Genomic DNA, 16851 nt, shown 5'->3' on the forward strand with positions numbered 1-16851 from the left:
TTCTGTGTGCAAGCATTGTTTTACACGTATAACCATGACTGCACATCTGCAGCACCATCACCCAGCAATATCACTGTCTGAAGGCAGGATAGCAGAGAAGGTAATAAAGTCCTCCAAATAGCAACAATCCCTCGCTGAATCTTTCAAGAAAACACACCCAACTCGTTCTGAGAGACACATGAAAATAACAAAGGCAATGCGGGTGTTTATTACTAAAGATTTGCAGCCGTTTGCAATGATTGGAGATGTGAGCTTTTGTCATTTTATAAAAGCACTCGATCTGCGTTACAGACTACAGTCTCGCATTTTTTCTGCACCGAGATAATTAAGATGGTTTATTTATGTTTACTGAAGTACAAATATCTTAATTTAAAATAGCCAATTTATCTTTATTAACTTCATATGTTTATTTTCAAAGTGTAGTTTTATGTGTTCCCCAGTTTCTACATGGGCTACCAGCAGCTGTGAGATTTCAGTGTTATTTTGTTTATACAACACACTAGGAACTACTGTACTTTTCTTGGCTTTTAAATAAAACAAAATGAGTGTTGCAATAAATCGTTTTTATTTTTTCTCCTTGACCTCTTACTGTTCCTATTGCCTACAGAATATAAAAAAAAAAAAACACGTGTCACGCCATGAGAACCAAACCGAAAACAGTGTTAAAAAAACCGAGGTATGTATTGAACCGTGGGCTAACTGTATTGTTGCATCCCTGCTGTTTACTCACCCTCAAGTCATTACCAGTTTATATAGATTGATTTCTTCTGTTGTACACAATATAATTGTTTGAACGATACAGGTAATATTTTATATGAATAGCTGTTGGTTATCATAATCAAAATCCAGCTTTAGTTTAAAATCAAAGTGTGTAAAAAATGTGTAAAGGTGTGTTTATCAGTGTGGTGCTGTGGTTTCACACTAACCAGCACAGACTCTGCAGCTGAGCGTCTGTAAAATCCAGCAGACACTGTTCACATGTAGATGTTTGCTTAAATACTTACATTGATAATGGCGGGCTGCAATATTAAGCAATAATATATTATTTAAGACTACTATACAAAAGATATATGAAGAACTATACACAACTGTACATGTGAATTTTACTTTCACATACTTGGCACATTGGGTTGGCATTAAAGGTGTGGCTTTGGAATGGTTCAGGTCCTATTTGGAAGGCCGATTGGGTGATTGTGAGTCCTCCTGTGCTCCACTAGCTTATGGAGTTCCACAGGGTTTTATTCTGGGCCCTATATTGTTCTCTCTATATCTGCTTCTACTTGGTTCGATTCTCAGGAGACACGGCATCTCCTTTCACTGTTATGCTGATGACTGTCAAACTTATATTCCCCTTAAAAGGACAGATGACCTTCCTCTAAATGCACTGGACTCATGTTTAAAGGACATAAAAACTTGGGTGGCACTGAATTTTCTCCATTTTAATGATTCTAAGACCGAAATGATGGTGTTTGGCCCCAGTTCCAACATCGCTCATTCTGTACACCTAAATAATCTCGAAACTTTCTGTAAGCCAGAGATTGTGATCTTGGGTTTTAAAACGGATCCTGAACTAAAACTTGAAAGCCAGATTCAGTCTGTTGATCACTCTAGCTTCTTTCACTTACGACAACTGGCCAAAATTAAGCGTGTTTTAACGCACAAGCACTTTGAAACAGTGATCCATGCTTTTATACCCTTCAGCTTGGTCTACTGCAACGCTCTTTATTTTGGGGTGAGTCAGTCTTCGATCTCTCGACTGCAACTGGTTCAGAATGCAGCTGCACGTCTTTAAACTGCACGCAAATACGAGCACATCACCCCGGTTTTATCTTCTCTTCACTGGCTGCCCGTGAATTTCAGGATCCATTTTAAGCTACTTTTATTTGTTTTTAAGTGTCTACTGCACCCCTTTACCTCTCTGTCCCTACACACCTTCTCGTTCGCCCAGGTCAGCTGACCAGCTCCTCCTGGGTGTGCTCAGCACCAGTCGAAAGCTCAGAGAGGATCGGGCTTTTGCTGTGGCTGCACCAAAATTGTAGAATGAGTTGCCGTTGTACATTAGACAAGCCTCTTCCATTACTGTTGTTGAATCTCTTTTTTAAACCCACTTGTTTAATTTGGCTTTTAGCACAGCATGAGATGTTGACATTTTATGTTTATTTATTTGTATTTTAAAGTTTGTTTTACTCTTTGTTGTCAGCACTTCGGTCAACTGTGTTGTTTTAAAGTTAGGGTTGGGCATCTAAGCTATAATGCCGATCCGATACGCATCTCGATACAAAGAATACGATCCGATATATTAGCGATACATTTGTGACATATTGCGATGCGACACGATACGATTCACACCCATATCACGATACGATGCGATAATTCAGCACTAACTAATTAGATCAAGTTTATGAGATTATGTGAAAGAGGATGCTGTGCCATTGAATGAGTTTGATTGATTATTTATTAACCAAGCAAAACCAAGACTTTTTTTACAAACTGGCTTTTCTCTCAGAGCCAGAGTGTCAGTTTACAGTAGAGGGCCATTTTAGAACATATAGCACATATTATTTAAGTATTTTCAAGATAAACAGAATGTATAAGTGCAATATATATTAAAATATATATATTTGCACTCTTTCAACATAAAGGTTTAGCATTGCACAACAAGAATTGTGATTTAACTTTTCAACTATGAAAACAAGTTTTACAAAGATATATTTTGCCACTGAATATTCAAAACTTAAGGTCGTGAACTAGCAGTGTTATGCTGCTTTGAAACATCACTGTCACTGTAAACAACAGGCTAATAAAAATATAACAAACCAGCAATCTTCTTGCTGTGAGGTGGTCAAACTACCCACTGTGCCACCGTGACGCCCATTATTTTTATCATTATTATTATTAATATTATTATTATTGTAATTAAATAAAAATTAACAGAAGGAGGTGTTCAAAACCTTCGTTCTCCGTGACACTAGGCTGAATATCTTTGCAGATGAACAGGGCCGGCACGTCCATAGAGGCGACCTAGGCGGCCGCCTAGGGCGGAAGTATAGAGAGGGCGGCGTCCGCAACACCCCCCCTTACCACCCGCATCCTCAGTTATGTCCGCGACACCTCCATCAGCGCCCGCTTGTCCTCAGTTATATCCGCGCATAGGGTGGCAGAATAGAGGTCCGCGACACACGCGCGTCCTCAGTTATATCCGCGCATAGGGCGGCAGAACAGAGGTCCGCGACTCCGGCGCGTCCTCAGTTATATCCGCGCATAGGGCGGCAGAATAGAGGTCCACTGGAAGATGGAGCTTTCACAACAACACAGTGGCGCCGCTTCAAGTGAGATTTCAGATTAGTCGTACTGCCCGTGTATTTTACAGATGCGCGGCACACTTTTGCAAATTGCATCTGTCCTGTCATGTCGTATATCCTTAAATCCATAATGTTGCCATACTTTAGATTTAAAACTCAGTGGGGAATAAAATGTTTGTTTTGCTTCTCGCGCTTTCTGAGGGCGCACCACTAGCTTCATCCGCACACCTGATACAGTTGTAGTGTAAGTGTACACATCCGCAAATCCGTTGCTAAGGCTTACTTTAAGTAGGTCGATTAAATTATGCGCCAAAAACAGGTTGACAACACTTGTTAATAAATAAAAAATACATTCTATATTAAAAATATAAGCTGTATCTTGGAAAAACCGATGCATCTCGCAAAAACCGATGCATCTCGATTTGCTTCCAAAATTTCATTCATCCTCTGCTGCTCTACCGATGCACTCGCATCGTGCACGCGCATGACCGCGTATCGATACATATCGGTTAATCTTCCCATCCCTATTTAAAGTGCTTTATAAATAAATTAAATTGAAAAGATGCTTCATCATGATCTAACATTTTGCGAAATTGTGAAAATAAACGTCAGTCATCCAAACAAGATTTTACTTAGTTTTTTTTTTTGTTTTTTTTTACTGAATGATGTGCATACAATGTGTTCAATTGTATTATAGTAATGTGTTACACGTTGTACCAGTTCCACATGCACTGTCAGCTGCTTCTGCACTACAGTATTTAGGTGTGAACTGTGAACCAGCCTGCTGAGCCTAAACAAAAGTATTAAAACAATAAAATACAACACAAGCACCAAATACGAAAATGGAAGAACAAATTGTGTTCATGTGTGCATTTGTGACGGGATTAAAATAGATCTTTAGATTTTCAATACATAGATTAAACTTTAAAACATCATAATGTCCTTTCCTGCAATATCTGAATACATATTCTGTGCTGTACACCTATACAAGTAACCCAAACAGTCTTAACATTAAAAATGAAAAAGAAAATAGATATATTAATTAGGTGACATTTCCCAGAGGTGGGTTGCAGCTGGAAGGGCATCCGCTGCATAAAAACTTGCTGGAAAAGTTAGCGGTTCATTCCGCTGCGGCGACCCCGGATTAATAAAGGGACTAAGCCGACAAGAAAATGAATGAATGAATAATTAGGTGACATTCGAACTTGGATCGGCGGCTTTGTAACAGCATGTTGACCACTGGATGACAATGGCGCTGTTACGCTGCTGCACCTGTTATCTGCAAAACTCTTAACCACAGTATTTCTATTGATTGCTTAAACTTTTTCTCCCATTTTTAGATTTCTGATCAAGTTATGACAGATTTAATGTAGTGAATCGTCTGATTTTCATTGAGCATGTGTAACATTCATTTATATTCATTATTTGAATTCTTGTATTCACTAAGGGGCTGTCATCATTAACCTGCAGGCTGCATTTTGCTCACGGGGCTGCGAGAAAATAAATAAAAAGAGCGGAGCTGCGGAAAAACAATGAATAAAAAGAGTGAGGCTATGGTAAAATAAATAAATACATAAATAAATAAATAAATAAACAAACAAATAAATAAACAAATAAAATTTTTTTTTAAAAAGTGTGACTGCTGAGAGAGCAAGCAGCTGAACTCATGGCCAAAAAACAGACCGGCCCACCAGGAATTCTCCTGGTCCTTGCGATTAGCCAATCCGGGCCTGGTACTGGCACTATAGTAGTCGATACACCACAGATAAAAAGAACTTGCTAATGATGCTGTTGTCTTTTGCTGGTGTCTTTATTTTATGTTGAGCATTCTTCATACACAATATCCTTTAACTCTCTTTAGCAAATGCACTTATATGTTGGAGGGATAGTTTACAGTTTGACCCAAAGAATGACCAGACTGGTAGATGAAGAAGAGCCGGAGTCAGAGATTTAAATAAATAAATCAAGTTTACTGAAGATAGTTTGCAGTTTCATTCGCAGAAGCCAGCTTCAAGACTCAATGAGTTCCTATAGGCAGCTCTGCTTACAATCACCAATTAATAACAGTTATACTCTCACATAACGTCATTAACTGCGTCATACATATAGGTGCTCTAACCTGATTGGTTAAAACACAGATAGACTAGAAAAATTTCCACGTGGGGTTTGTGCGTACAATTCTGAACATTATCTAAACATAAACGTCAGACATCCCTTAGACCAGTGGTTCTCAAACTGTGGTACGCGTACCACTAGTGGTACGTGGGCTTCCTCCTAGTGGTACGCGGAGGAATCGCTGAATAATAAAAGAAACATTAACACTTTTAATCCTTTAATGTGTAATATACAATCGATGTGATCAGCATTGGCTGTTTTGTGAAGCGTACGACCACAACATTGTGCTTAGAGTGTTTGTTTTAGTGCATTGTGTCATAAGCTGCTGAAAATCAGTTTCCAAAGTTTAAGAATTGATTCTGGAGCGTTATTTGACTGACATGAAAAGTAGCCAATCACAGTCGACCTTGTCTAGTTGCGTGAAATGTAAGGGCGGGACAAAGGCTTTCTGTGTTGCAGAGACAGAAAAAAACAACTTAAAAACAAATGTTTTGTTGGATTAATGCTTCTCGGATGTTTTCACTATAGAGATGTCTAGCTGAGTAATTAAACCGCGGACATATTTCCTGCCTATTTGATGATCTACAAACACGTTTCGCTCTCCGACAGCCAGTCGACTCGCCTCTGACCTGTCACTCCTCTAAATACATTCTGAATGGCGGCGCGGGAATGAAGGTATTGCGCAATTACTCATTTCTGCAAATGTGGCGAGTGCTTTATTTTAACACTAGAGCGCATTCATGTACGCAAATCGCTAAAACAGATATGCGAGCTCTTAAATATGCTTTTTTTTCAAATGGACTGGAAGTGCTCTCATGATCGCCTGTGTGCTCAGATAGAATACAATCGCGATCTTTCCACTATTAAAGTAGACATTATTTGTCTTTGCTCCTTGACTAAATTTAGTCAAAAGTATTCAAAGTTATCAAGTATTTAGAAATAGATTGATGCATGATCGATGACAATGCTAATGGTCTTCTTATTTGGCTGTGTTGTCAAGTGAAACTTACTTTTAGCAAAGGTGGAACTTTTTTATTTCTTTACGACAAAAGAATTATGCTGGAAATGTTTCTGGATGAGGTATTTGTGTGATTTACACATTTAGCTGTATTCTGATCTGTCTTAAAGCATTACAGGTCAAAGCAATCCATTGTTACTTATTGTTTATTTATCAACATTTACAATAAGGCTCTTAAAGCACTGCTTTGATAAGTGTAGTGTCGTCATATTTCAAATACCTCAAGTAAAATGAAGTCATTTGTTTTATTTTTTACTGACAGTGTACTTGTATTTTTTTTAAGTTTCTATTTTAGGTTAAGATTAAGTGTAAAATAAAATCTGCATGTGATGGACAGCTATTTAAGAAACAAATTTGCCATATTGTAAAGAAAAATAGTGTAAAATATGAAAATAAAAGGCTAAATAAAAATATTTTTACCATATACTTTAATTTAACCTTTCAAAGCTTAAAAATACCTTTTTTAAAAAATGGGCAAAAAGTGTCTCTATGGCCTTAAAGATTATTTGGTAGTTTTACCAGTGCTATTGAAAAAGATTAATTATCATGAAAGAAAAAATCGACCATACTTCCTTTTTTAGTGCAAATTCCTATACACGTAGCTTTGGGATTTAAGCAATCAAACCATTAAATCAGGTTTACACTTAAAAAAAGTGATTTCATAATGAAAATCTGATTTTTTTTTTTTTTTCAAAAGTAACAAACTAGTACTTTTTAAAAGAGTACTTTGTACTTTTACCTAATATTAGCATTATTTACTAAAAATGTTGTTATTTTAGCAGTGTAATAGTATTTTTACTTGAGTACAAAAAAGATTTCACAAGCATTTAGTGCAGGTTTATTATATTATTAATATATGATTAATAAATATTATTATTAATGTTTTCTATTTGTATCTATTCCTATGCAATGTTTTATGGGTTGCTGAGAATACATTTCAGGTCTTCAATACATAGCATGTCAGTCTTGAAAAAAAAAAAAAAAGGTGCTGGAATTGATTTTCATTAGGCTGTGCCTGTATGAACCCTGTCATATGTACATTTAACATTTATTTCAAGATTTGTCTGAAAGTGTATGAATATGACATATAGCCTATATTTATAAGGTCCAAGCAACATTTCCAGCTTTTTATGAATAGGCTACTATGAATACTTTAGATTTAAGTACAGCAGTTTTCTTTTTACTTTTTAAGAAAAGCGCAACTTTTAAAAGCACATTTTAACTAAAATTTTTCTTTTATCTGCAAGCACAGTTAATGTTCAGACTATTTAAAATGTTTAAAGTGACTGACATTAATACATATTCTTAATAATAGGAAGTAATCTGCATCGTTTTTAAACTGTGCACACCTGTAGCTGCTTAACTAGGCCTATGACGCTATTTTTTAATACTGGTTAAAAAATAGCGTCGTAAGGTGGTACTTGGAGAGACGATTTTTTTCTAAGGTGGTACTTGGTAAAAAAAGTTTGAGAACCACTGCCTTAGACTGATTAGAGCTGACTCCAGACCTGTGAAACGGATTAACAATCAAATAGAACACACACACATAAAGTATAATCTGTTTCTTATCCAAGGCTGAGTGCATGGGCGTAAATCTGATTTAACAGTAGGGGGGACAATAAATATAAAATTTCTTTCTATCATTTTTTGAAGGGGACACAGTAATAATACAGCCAAATTGTACTAATAAAGATATGTCCCCGCAGTTAAAAATGGTTTCATCATTATTATTATAGCATGGAGACTACGGCATTATGACTATTTTTCAAAGTTTTTACCAGGTTCAAAGATAAAGCAAGTTTTTCTTAAAAACTATATATTGTATTGTTTGTTGTGTTGTTTACAGTCAGCAGACTGACTCCAGAAGCAGAATAAATGCAGGAAAAGACATTTTCCATACTCATAATAACTAGTTTACATTACACTTGTTAAATTGACTGATCATATTGTAAATAGGTGAACCCTAGTTCACCCCCCAATAGAATTATCATTATCCCTTCAATAAAGCACAACACCCTTACCTGACACTGTACATCTGACTGACCCTACTCTGCCTGTTCCTCAATCAGTTCTTTTTCCCTTGCCTGCAATTGATATTGTGACATTAGTATTTTCATAAGCACTCATTATGAAAGCCAAATTGCTTAATATGTGAACTTTTTGTACTTGGCGTTTAGCTGCACTGAAAAATGATCTTATGTCCATTTTCTCTGTCATTTTATACAATGCATGACACTGCAATGCAAGTTTATTTATTTACAGTAGCACATTTTATACACAATGCTAATTCAAAGTGCTTTACATAAAGAATGTAAAACTATCATAAAAATAATCAACAATAAAAACGGACATTTTTTTATTTCAAATTAATTGAGTCACTTAAGAACAGAATAGAAACTGATTATACAAAAATACAGTGGGGTTAGACTGGACGTAGCAGCTAAACAATATGCTAATTGTGGTCGTTAATGTTAAGTTAACATTATGCCAAGTCGTCACAAATAAAACAATGCATGAGAAACGGCTTTAGCGTTTAGCACGCAGTGGACCGAACCACTCTGAGGAAGGGGAGGGGGAACTCAACTGTTTCTAAATGCATTTTAAATGATGAATGCGGTTTTCTTTCTACTTAGAAAAAATAATATATTTTTTTGGGGGGTGGTGGTGGGGGGGGGGGGGGGTGACAACCCTCGGATGGGAGGGGACATGTCCCCCCCGGGATTTACGCCCATGGCTGAGTGTACTCTCAGCCGACTTTATCAAAACTGGTTAAAAACCGGTATAATCTACATTCAGGCAGTTATAATTCCTTACTACACAAAGTCTATCTTAAATAAAAAGTAGAATCTCTTTATAAGATTAAACCGTAAAAATTGCAAAATCACTTTAGACATTTTAGATCGTATTAACTCGTAGAAATAACAATAGAAACAGCTGCTTCCAGTCCTCAGCTCCACTCAAGGTCTCCGTGACCTCTGACCTAGTTGGGTGGCTTCTGAAAAAAGTTATAAAGAGACTGGCAAATGCATTGAACATTCTTATATTAAGCAATGTGTTAACTTATTCATTAATTAAAATCAATTCACAGTTAAATACTGAGAAACAGGATGATGAAAAGGATAAACGTTGGTCCATGATGAGACGGATTGGAAAGCAGAAATCCGAATCCTTCAATGTAAACAATTATTATGGCCACTATTTTTACTATTTTAGCTTGCATTATGCGTTAATTGTGTACAATGTCGAAGAAAATGTGCCATTATCAAATTAGCATCTTATAGAAAAGCACCCAGCACTTGATATTAGGAGAAAGCAGACAATCTTATAGTTGTGTAAATTGCTTCCTTGTGCTCATTTGTCCTTCTTCTTCTGCATCTGATCAGCATGTAATGCATATTCACACTAAATCTGAACAATAAACAACACAATATGCAGAGAGACTCAAACACCACACAACACACACGCATGGTTTTATACAAAACAATTAAATTAAAAACAGAAAATAACTGTGTATCATAATCAAATACTCACAGATGATGAGAGGCAGTGCTCCGGAGCCCATCCTGACACACTAATAGCCTGCATTAACAGACAGACACTTGCTGTGTTTAAACAGTCATTTCACACTTTGAAGAAGGGAAGTGGAAGATGGAATGATTGAACCCAGTTGAGCTTTATTTTAGCTGGATTATGAATAGATCCTCAGTTTCTGTATTGTTCACTTTCAGATACAGTTGTTATTAGGCAAATAACTGAAGAGTTCATCAAAAAACGTACTGTTTATTCACTCTCAAGTCATTACCAACCTAAATACATTTATTTCTCTGACAGCCATTCCTTAAGGTCAGATTCTACTTTAAATGTATGCACATCAAGTATGTGCATGCACTGTCAACCATTTCTGCACTACATGTAGATGTCAACTCTGATGAACCAGTTGATCACAATAAAAAAATAAATCAAATCAATAAATGTAACAAGAGCATCAAATACTGATAACTGAAGAACAACCTACCAACAACCCTGAGAGAACAACACTGAATAAAAATGCCCTTGTGTATATTTAGAGGTACAACCCCTATCCTAGCCCCACATCTAATATATCAGCAGTTTTATGAATTTATAACCTTTTTGAGCCTCAAATAAAACAGTTATAAATTGATGTTAATTGTAGTCAGATTTTTAACCAGTAATAAAATAATAATCAAGTCAGTCTGTTATTGGCTTTACAGAAAACAGTGATATGAGAATGTGTGTGTGTAATTGAGATGTGAATGTGTGTAGATGCTGTGATCTTAGTAACAGGACTCACCATGTACAGTGATGTTCAGAGGATGGCGTTTCTCTCCAGATTCAGACTCACACCAGTAAACTCCAGTGTCAGATGTGCTGAGAGACTGGATTCCACATGTAGATCCTGTTTGTGCTGAACAATCTTGTGTGTTTGTGTGTGTGTATCTTCTCACTGTCCATCCAGCAGAGTCACAGCTCAGAGAGAGAGAGTCAGAGGAGAAGTGTTGACTTCTGCTGGGCCTGAGCACCAGACGCACTGAAGCAGAAACACCTGAGGAAGAAGAAAAAGATCTCTGCTCATCTTAAAAAGGTATTGAAACATAACTTAGATGCAACTTAAAGGTGTAGTTAATAATTATTGAAAAAGACTCTTGAAAATGGATCAGATTGAACACCAAAAAACATCTGAGGCCAATCAGCCTGAGATGTGTAAACATTCAGACATGCTAAAAAGAAAAAGATCAGGGTCACCCCTACCAAACAGACGGCAAAATGGGAAAATGTAAGTTTGTGTACTCCTGGTTGGAGAAACACAAGTTTAAACAGTGGCTGAAACCTGTCGCTGAAAACATCCATGTAATTTGTTTTTTCAAGCTGTATACACACTGTATACACAACATGACTGTAGAGAGTGGATCATGTGTTCAACCTGTTCATCTGCTGCTCAGTAAACTTAAATAGCTGTGTGAATTTGACAGCACACAAGGCACAGCAGAACATGCTGATTTAAGCACACTGACTTTTATTAGTTATTATCAGTACTTTCATTTAAATTAAAAAAGGCATTATTATTATTACAGTATGGATATATAGTGAGTGTGAACTCTCACCAGTGACCCACAGTGGCTGTGCGCTGCTGTTCTGTGAGGAATAGGCTGGTTCTCCTCTCTCTGCTCTGCACGTATAAACTCCTGTGTGCTGTAGAGCAGCAGGACTGAGAGTGTAAGAGCCTCCAGCTCCTCTGCTGCTGTCTGACAGATGATCAGCATCTCTGAACCAGCTGAACGTCCAGCCTGTAGAGGAGCCTGGAACCTCACAGATCAGAGTCACCGAGTGTCCTTCAGTGAGCCACGGCTGTGGAGACACTCGCACTGCTGCCTGAGCTTCATCTGAACCAAACATGAAGAGTTACAGAGCCATAGAGGAGCAGATACAGACTCTGATAATACTGAACACACACACCCGAAGACACAGTCAGTGTAACAGCAGCACTGATGTCTGATCTCTTTGAGTCTGATCTCTCTCCTCTACAGCTGTATTGACCACTGACAGACACAGAATCAGCTCTGAAACTCAACTCTGCTGCTGATGTTGTTCTGTGTGGATTGTGAGTGTCTCTATCTTTAATCCAGCTGTATTTGATCCACTGAATGTTTCCTCCTGTCTGTATGTCACATGTGAGAGTGACTGTCTCTCCAATAAACACTGATCTGGACTCATATTCACTGCAGGCTTTGGTCTTGCTGGATTAATACACATATGAGGAAATATTGATGAAGGCAGAAAAGTGCTGCAAACATTGAAGATCTAAACCAGCTTAATTTGGATTGATGATTAAACAAATATTTACAATTACCCGTTAAAACCAATTGAAAGATTAATGTTTTAGACAATCTACATAGTTTTGCATCCACATCTGATGCAACTTCAATATGCATCATATAATACTTATATATAGAGTATAATCAAACTTATAAAAGTAGTCTAACAAAGTGGACAGAAACCCAGTGCCATACCTATATAACCTGCATGCACCAGACCGAATCACAACACAAATTTTGGTGCCACTTAAATGCCACATAAAAACACACATTATCTCTGGTTACGACATGCATTGTGTATCAGCATGATCAGAAAAATGTATTTTCTCTGATAGAAAACTTGAAAGATGAGAGCTTTGAATTAATAATGCAATTTCAAGACATCTTTCTAAAAATGTTACTGTCTATTTTATTTTCACGTTTCGAATTGAAAACTCAAATCATCGGTAAATAAGAGCATTCCCAGAACAATGTGACTGCGGAAACTACACATCCTCTGACGTCAGCAGGTAGACTAACATTAGCTGATATAGTTAAATGACAATTCTAATATTGATTCTCTAACATGTTTGAACACATACGGTCAGGCACGGATTGGCTTATCGGGAGGACCGGGAGAATACCCGGTGGGCCGGTCCGTTTTTTGGCCGCGAGGGCCGGTGTCCCTAGCTGCTTGCACTCTCAGCAGTCGCACTTTTTTCATTTATTTATTTCACCATAGTCTCACTCTTTTTATTCATTATTTTGCTGCAGCTCCGCTCTTTTTATTTATTTTCTTGCAGCTCCGTGAGCAAAATGCAGCCTGCAGGTTAATGATGATGTCACTATCATTCCACCCCAAACAGCGGCACCTTAGTGAATATAAGAATTTGAATAATTAATAAATATGAGGAAATGTTTAAAACAATTGGGAATTTTTTTTTTTAAGATTTATTTTTGGCCTTTTTGCCTTTATTAGATAGGACAGTGTTTAGACAGGAAGTGAAGTTCGAGAGAGGGGGGCAGGGTAGGGAAATGTCCTCAAGCCAGGATTCGAACACAGGACACCCAGATATGCTACCATACCACATGTCGACGCGCTAACCACTAGGCTATTGCGCCGACTCACATAATTAATATTAATGAATATTACACCTGCTCAATGAAAATCAGATGATTCACTACATTAATAAATCTGACATAACTTGATCAGAAATCTAGAAAGGGGAGAAAAAGATTAAGCCATGAGTAGACAACACTTTAACAACAGTGCCAATGTGGTCCAGTGATCAGCATGTTGCTTTACGACACCGCAGGATCTAGTTCGATCCTTACCTATCTAAGTAATTTAATTTATTATTATTTTTTTTTTTATTGTTAAAACATATAATACTGTTTGGGTTGTTGAACATTTCAAGTTCTAAAGCAGCTGTTTTCTTGAAAAAGACGTGATCGTGTCAATAGAAACTGAATTGGAAATGCCGTTATTTTATTATTCATTTGTGAAGTGAGGTGGGCCGGTCTAAGGCTTGAAACTCCAGGGCTGAAAAGGAGTCCCACTCTGGCGCTGCATACGTTACTCTATAAAACAGTCCTTTATTTGTAATTTATCTTTGAATACAAAACTTTACAACTTAACCAAAGATACATTTTTTTAAGCATGACACATGACCACTCTCATCTACCACTACCATTTACCCATCCTCAAATTCAAATACATCAGTCCACAAGACAGCAGCCTTAAGTAAAATATGTGTGCAAGACTGCTACTGAGATTAGATACACAGTAGTGATGAGAAATTCAGATGTTTAACCCGAACCGAATCTTTTGAGTCAATCTTCCCAAGTTTTGACTCAACAAGCCAAAACTATATAGTGAGCAATCATAATCTCAGTCAGTTCAATCAGTAAAGATTAGTTCAGTCACAGCAGGCTGTCGTGTACTGTTTGTGTTCGGTTCACCTGCTGAATCACGCATGCGCAGTATTATGAGTTCACCCGTTCTCAAATCTGATCTCTGTGTAGCCTACTGTTCTAATAACTGAATAACTTGGGAATTTGGTTTATTTCGAATCGGGGTCACCTTTGTAAATGAGATCTTGTTTTTTTTTTACCTGGTTAAATAAAGAGAAAGGAATTATGGTAACACTTCAGATTAGGTACCAATTATCACTACTGCTGAGTAGTTTAGTTAATACTTTTTACAGAGTTAATACTTTGGGTGAACATGTTTAAAACACTTGGGAACCCGACCTAGCCTAAGTGAAAGATTCATAATGGAAACTAAACATGGGCCAATGAAAGTGTTTAAATCTGTTTGGTGTCGACTTGGTGCGTCCCATCGCTAAGAAAATACACCTGATTCAATTCATCAGCTCATTACTATGAATTCAAGACTTGATGTGTGGTTAAGTCCTGTCAGATGAACAGCACCACAAAGTCATCAACACAAGTGGAGAATTGACTTTATTCTTATTTTTATTCTTTGATTCTTCAATTTTCATGTTTTGACATGCAGTGTTTGTTTTTGATATATTTTTGTTAAAATTGATCAGCTTTGTTTACTCAGTTGTTTTATAAACAGTTAACAGACTGTGCTGTATTTTCTTGGAGTTTACCAAAAAAAGCTACCGCGCCATCCTGTGCTCATGAAATGCTTTTGACTTCATGATTATGACTTGTCAACAAATGTAAGTACAAATGTTCAAGAAAGACTTGAATGCAGCATTACTTTGTGCCTAATGAGAATAACATATTAAATGTACCTTTGAGGAACACCAGGAGCAGTTTCAGTTTTCAGAAGGAAATATTGTGTCCAATCACCCTCCCTGCTCTCCAGTAACTCAGTGATCTTTAACACGAGTATGGATGAAGAAAAGAAAAGGGAAGCTTCTGCTGGTGATGATGATGATGGGTAAGTTCAATCTCTTTTAGGGCCCTATCATACATACAAGACGTGTTTGGCTCAATTTGTTGCAACTTTCAGACCAGTGCAACCCTAATTTTCCTGCTTTGTGCCAGTGTTTAAATAGCAAATAACGCCGCTTTGTTGACTCATGGGTGTTCTGGTCTAGAAAGGAGGTGTGTTAAGACGCATTGTTGGTGCGTTGCTATTATGAGGAACAGAGTGTGTTAGTTATGCCCCTATGCTGGTTTAAATGCGTACACATTGCTTAATACACACAGGATGTGCAGCAACACACAAATATCTTTACATATGAAAAAGAATTAAAGGATATAATATAACTAATGTATTATTTTCTACATAAATATAAAAACCACTGCCTCTGTGCCACCTTCATCTAGGGGTCTTTTTCAGTTTATTCATGACTATCTGCATTTGTATTATGCTATTATTATTATTATTATTATTATTATTATTATTATTATTATTATTATTGTTAGTATTATTTATTATATGCATATTTATATATATAAAAAAAAAAAAACAAGTTTAGATTTGTCCACCTGTGGGGTTTTGAAGACGTCTGCATCACCATATGTGGATAAGAAAAGGACGTGTGTTTGGATATAAATTGTGCTTTTTGACCACGCTTCGTTATTGTTGTTTATTTATTCCTTTGCTGGAAATTAGAACTGAATTTAGAAATAGTGTTGAAACAAATCTTTGCACTTAACAAAGGAAATTAAATATGTAGGCTAATGGATATCTTCAGTGAAGTGCGTACAACACTGTTTCCTTACTCCAGGAGTAAAGAGTGAAGTAAAGAGGCTGAATGGAGGAGGCTCGTTCTTTATCCTCGCGCTGCAGATGCTTTGTTTAACTGTTTTCTCGCTAGTGAAGCGTTCATTTTACACTTACAAAATCCTTGATGTAAACAGCAAATGCGCCACGGCCTGACACAACTGACTCTTAAAGGGAATGAGAGATGAGACTCTGATTGGTTTTATGCGCATTATGCTCAAAACACACCCTATACAGAATCTGCGCAAGCAGATTTTAGCCCATCATGGAGGCTTTATTTACTCGTGTTAATGTGTGTAAATTACTTTACACAAGTATATTATATTTGTTCAGTTTAATTTAATTAAATGTTAATTAGATTCAGCAATATTGACAAATTTAAAAAGTGTTCGTTTGATTTATAATAAAGTTTCTGACGTAATATTTTCTGTCTTTTAGTAGATCTATTATATGAGAGACTTGCTTTGTTTAACAATTAAGAATTTTTACAAATTCTCAGCAGAAATAGCAAAAAATATCTGCAGATTCTGTCTGGCCCTACTCATAACTGATAAAGAGAATAAGCACAGCCCTGTTAGAGCATGCGCCAGGTTGTGCAGAGTGCATTTTTCCATCCTTAAAATAGCGAAAGTGGATTCGGACTCAGCCCCTTAATGCTTTTGCACCATGAGCTTTAGACTTTGTACCTAGATGGTTAAAATAGAGCCCTTAGATAGTTTTGAAGTAGTTATGAAGTAAAAATGATGAGGAATATTTTCCCAGCGTTTATGCATTTTGTCAGTACATTTACACTAAAATGACGGCCTGAAACAAACTTTTGAATACAAGATTCAGAGTGAACTTTTAGAAAACTCTGCTATTTATAATCTCTGTGTTGATTACAAATGCAATTCTGTG

The 16851-nt window shown here is 36.8% G+C and overlaps 1 long non-coding RNA gene and 1 pseudogene across 2 annotated transcripts in view; one reads left to right on the forward strand and one right to left on the reverse strand.

The window, feature by feature from the left end:
• Positions 1 to 12559, reverse strand: part of LOC147842966 (sialoadhesin-like) — a 35716-nt pseudogene extending 23157 nt beyond the window's left edge. The window contains exons 1-3 of the transcript XR_015495010.1: positions 12555 to 12559; positions 11559 to 12191; positions 10748 to 10999 (exon numbers count right to left, since the gene is read on the reverse strand). The product of XR_015495010.1 is annotated as a sialoadhesin-like (transcript). The remainder of the gene's footprint in view (positions 1 to 10747; positions 11000 to 11558; positions 12192 to 12554) is intronic.
• Positions 1 to 16851, forward strand: part of LOC147842964 (uncharacterized) — a 277603-nt gene that overhangs the window by 102450 nt on the left and 158302 nt on the right. The gene's annotated exons all lie outside the window — the stretch shown is intronic.

The sequence above is a fragment of the Danio rerio genome, chromosome 7 (genome assembly GCF_052040795.2).
Source record: "Danio rerio strain M-AB ecotype USA chromosome 7, GRCz13ab, whole genome shotgun sequence".
Classification (NCBI taxonomy): Eukaryota; Metazoa; Chordata; class Actinopteri; order Cypriniformes; family Danionidae; genus Danio; species Danio rerio.